Below are 4,586 nucleotides of genomic sequence, written 5' to 3'. Positions count from 1 at the left end.
TTGGTGTGAAACCACAATGTAACCAGTTATATTTTTAGTGGAGGAGTCTTACAGGCCAGCCTACCTATTGACTATAAAAATCTCTTCTCTGTCAACAGAGGAAAATAATTACAGTATTCATTTAACTTTTACTATGCACTGGGCTCTGTTCTAAGCCCTTCTCTGAGATTATTTCCTTTCATCCTCACAACCACCCCACCAGGTAGTTGCCATTATTGCCTTCATTTTATAGATGAGGCTTAGAAAGTTCAAGTAATTTGTGCAAGGTCACACAGCTAGCTGTAGCGGAGCTGAGATTTGATCTGAGAGTCTGACTCCACAGCTTGTGCTCTTAATCAGTTCATTATCCTGCCATCATTATTTCATTTGTGTGTGTAAGAGGCAGCATCGCTCTGAAAATAAGAGTGCAGACACACTATACTTATACACACACACACACACAAAAGAACATACTGTAGTAGATGCTTAATAAATGATAGATAAGGATACTTATTGTTATTAAACCTGTCGGCATTTTAAAATCCTTCTAGTAGACAATGTAGCATAGGACATAGAGCCTCTCGTCTTCAGGGTCTTCTTGCTTTCTACACTATGCAGTGGTATCTATGGTCTTTAAGCCTCAGTTTTCTTTCCCATTGAATGGAGACAGGAAAGATAACTTTCAGCGCAGTGTGAATTAAACAGGTAAAACATATAAAGCCCATAGACTAAAGCCTGGTACAAAGTAAGAGCTCAATAAATACTAGTTGTTTCTAAGTGAAATAACTTAGAGATGGAAATATCTGCCCCTAGGAAGCTACCAAAAGAGGTTTATACCTGTTCATCAGTAAGGCTTCCATGATGTGGAAAGGGAAGGCACAGAATCACAAATCATAAAGGTCAGCATGGAGCGTTTAGTCATTATCTTCACTTCTGTGTGCTTGATATTTATTTGCACTATATATTCCCTATTTTCCCCCCTTGAATAGCCTCCTCCTAAAAGACCCTGCTTTGCTCTGTAGTTTGGTTAAGACATTCCCTTATCGATTTTACATATACTGCTCTTATGTTGTTTTAAGATTAGAGTGAATTTCAGCTGGCAAGGGTTTTCATGATTGCTTGTAAGTTCTATCCATTCATAATATGGCTGAAGTGAAGAGAAATGTAACCAGTAGTTTAAAGTTAACATGGTACGAGGCTAATGGGGCACTAATTGAGCGGTGAACGCCTAATTAGGAATCACGGAGGGCCTGAGCTGGCATGTGGCAAGTGAAGGTTCCCAGTGAATGCTGAGTTGTGGATTTTGGAAAAAGGACTAACTAAGCTTAGACGTGTCTACACACTTCTTGCAGCCCAATGGGCCTTGTCATTCCAAATTTTCTTTGCAAGTGGCAGCTTCTGGGAAAGAAATTCTTATTTGTGAGCTTGAAAAGGTGGTAAGAGAAAGTGCTCCCTCTCCTCCTCCACCCCCCACCGAGGATGAAGAGGACAAGCAATTGATTTCTGAGGCAGGCGATCTCTAAATGATTGTGTACTCCCTGATAATTTGGGGAGCTGCTAACATTTATGGAAATGGGAATATATTTAAAATTCAAACATATAATTTCTAGCTATTTCCAACCTCCCATATGTGTATCGCCAAAAGTGAATTTTGAGAGCAGTAGTGGGAAAATACTGCCTGGGGATAAAGAAAAGTTACCGCAGGAGTCTGGTTTCTGTATTAATTTATTTCACAATAAGAGCAAATTCCTTTCCCTAGGGGAGTATTTGACAGAGTAATTGCACTAGGGAACAGTCACTGTTTCATTTCATTTTCTTTCTCTCTTTTAAACTTTCTTTGTGAAGCAGAGTGTCATAAATCTTCCTGAAAGAGCAGCTTAAACAAGATATGTGGGCTGTGAGATACTGGTTTTATTTGTGTGTGTGTACAAGTATATGATGAATATGTACACATTCACTCATTCATTGTTGGATTTCAGAACGACATTTTCAACAATTAAAAGTGAAAGTTAAAATTTTTGAGATTAGAGGCACTATGAAATGCATCTTTCCAGATTTAGAGAGGGTAAGAGAACACGTGCCATCTACATATTACTGATCAGGAGCAAAAACCATAGACCTAAGCTTGACTTGCATTGCTTCTGACCCAAGTAGTAATGATTTTCTTATAAAGATTTCTAAACATTTCAATTGTATCTATAATACAAATTTTAGTCATCAAACTCCTATACCTGTGATGGTTTTAATGGTCAATATCCAGTTATTAATTAAAAAAATGCTTAAAGGTAGACAGATCTGAGAGGCATGTCTTTCTGAACTCTAGCGTTTGATTGAGAACTGGGCTCCAGTATCCTGTAAAACGCAGCAGCCTCCTGGTTCCAGACTCCTTCACACCATCCCGAGGGTCTTAGTACTGTCACAGGCTCTTGTTAAGGTCTGGAAAACCTCTAATAAACTCAGCTGCACCAAGGTTTAGAGACTGAAGATGCTGTTCCTCCCAGGAGCATTTGTAGCTGCAAAGACAACACAAGTCAGAGAGACGGATTCCACTATTCGAAACACGGAGTTTCATGCGTGAGGAGGATGTATTTCAGGATGGGAGGTTTTCTGGCATACCTCAGTTATTATCATGAACAAAGCATGCACGTAATACTCACATGCTGCATTCTGCAAGGAAAACGAATGTTTACAAAAATAAAAGCGTTACAAAAATTTTAAAAAGTAAGAGAGGTAATCAAAGGCACCAGAAAAATAAGAAGAGAAAAATAAATTGATTCTAAAGGGAGGAATAACAGTTCAAACAGATATTAAATTATGATATTATTACCATTATTTTCATTACTACAAAGACAATATAACACCAAGAAAGTTAGGAAATTGACAAACATAGTTTTCATACTCATTTTCCCAGTAGGAAAATTACGCTTTTTTAAAAAATTATGTTCCAACAATCTCATTTTCTAGATTAAGAAACCATTATTGAAAAAATTAACTCATGTGCTGATGATTGCACAGGTCAGACAGAACTCACCAATACTGACAAACAGGACTTACTTTTAAGGAAGGGTTATAAATTATTTTGGAAAGTACCTTGCTGATTTTCAAGTGCCATCAACTCATGCCAGCCTGTGTCCAATAAAGACTCCATGATCGAAACATTGCATTGGATTGCATTCTCTCTGGCTTACAATAGGAATGAGAATCCTTTATGAGCATCTCCATAGCCCTAGAACAAATTATGAAAGGAAAACTGGGACAGATGCCAGCATTCCTAACTCAAAGCCCAGCTCATCCCCTCCTGCACTTTGCTACTTTTATTGATCGAATTAAGTCTAGAATGGATGCTGTTCATAGTTTTCTCTGCATGATTTGTCCTTTTAGATAAGGGTGGTGCTTCTTTTCATGTGAAAATAAGTTTAGGTTGGGAACAAAAAGGAACAGCTCTGTGGGGAAGTTAATATTATGACCTTTGATAGCAGATGAGACTATCAGAAGGTTGAGTGGGGAGACTGAGTCAGGCCCTGACTTAGGCCTTCACCCTTCCGAAGCCCATGCTCTCAAACACTATGTCAAGGCAGAAAATCCGTAGGAGGCATGGTATTGCTCCTCAATTCTATGTCTTGCCAGACATTGCTAGTTGAGATACTGTTTTCTCTTGAGTCCAAACAGCCTCAGAATCTTTTCAACACATCACAGTTACTACCAACCAATGCAAACTGACTGTTGTGTGAAACCTGTTGGCCACCACAACTGCAAACCTCCCCTGAATGAGGCTTATATGGTGGGTAGATCCCTGAACATCTGCCTGGATCACTTATGTGAATTTGTGAGCAAATGCCTTAAACTTTCAGAGCACCATTCTCCATATTATAAAGGGGAAAAATCCTATCCCCTTTCCATGGCTGGTGTAAGGGACACATCAAATAAGAAAACACATTTAAGAGCACCTGGTAAACTGTTCAAATTGAAGGATAATAATAAAAATAATTAGTTTTACAGATGAGAAAAATTGGTTTTGCTTACACAATTCACTCCTTTAGGTATTTACTACTTTTAACCCTTTTAAAAATAAGATTTAATATGCTCTCATATTAATTATCTCATTTAAAGCCTAGACACACAGAAGCAGGGATAGTTGCTAGAATTGTGGCATGAAGTTCCGCTAATGATTTTGTTTTCAGTTGCTCCCTTTCTACATAATAATATTGTTACCTTTCCTGGACACATGAGGGTTTCTTTAATTACTGTGAAGTAGGTCCCTTTTTGTTTCTTGGGTAGTATAGCTTCATCTCTCTTTCCATGCTCATAGCATGGGGAAATTGAGGAGCAGGACTATTTACAAAAGCATGAGTAAGGTGAAAGACCACCACCAAAGGAAGTGCCCTACCCTAGGGCTAAAATCAGTGGAGGAACTGTTACCTCTTGGGCTTGCAGAGGGACAGGAGAGGGCGGTCACTACAACCTGGAGAGGATGGCCATTCAGAACCCTGGCCTTTGGCAGAGGAATAACTGCAGCTGGTGCCACCCTTTGACCCAGTAGAAAGGGAACCAGAGCTCAGAAGGCACAGGAGGTGTTGGTGGGATCCTTGTGCTCTGTCTCTTGGGCA

At 39.2% G+C, this 4,586-nt stretch overlaps 1 long non-coding RNA gene across 1 annotated transcript; it reads right to left on the bottom strand.

Moving 5' to 3' along the window:
• Positions 1–1,686: 1,686 nt before the first annotated feature.
• LOC134757332 (uncharacterized) lies at positions 1,687–3,156 on the bottom strand. The gene is made up of 2 exons (XR_010131197.1): positions 3,070–3,156; positions 1,687–2,492 (listed from the first exon to the last, which is right to left on the bottom strand). It is a non-coding gene; the product is annotated as an uncharacterized lncRNA (long non-coding RNA).
• Between the last annotated feature and the right edge of the window lie 1,430 nt (positions 3,157–4,586).

This window comes from Gorilla gorilla, chromosome 16, assembly GCF_029281585.2.
Source record: "Gorilla gorilla gorilla isolate KB3781 chromosome 16, NHGRI_mGorGor1-v2.1_pri, whole genome shotgun sequence".
Taxonomy (NCBI): domain Eukaryota; kingdom Metazoa; phylum Chordata; class Mammalia; order Primates; family Hominidae; genus Gorilla; species Gorilla gorilla.
This window is presented reverse-complemented; position numbering and strand designations above follow the sequence as displayed.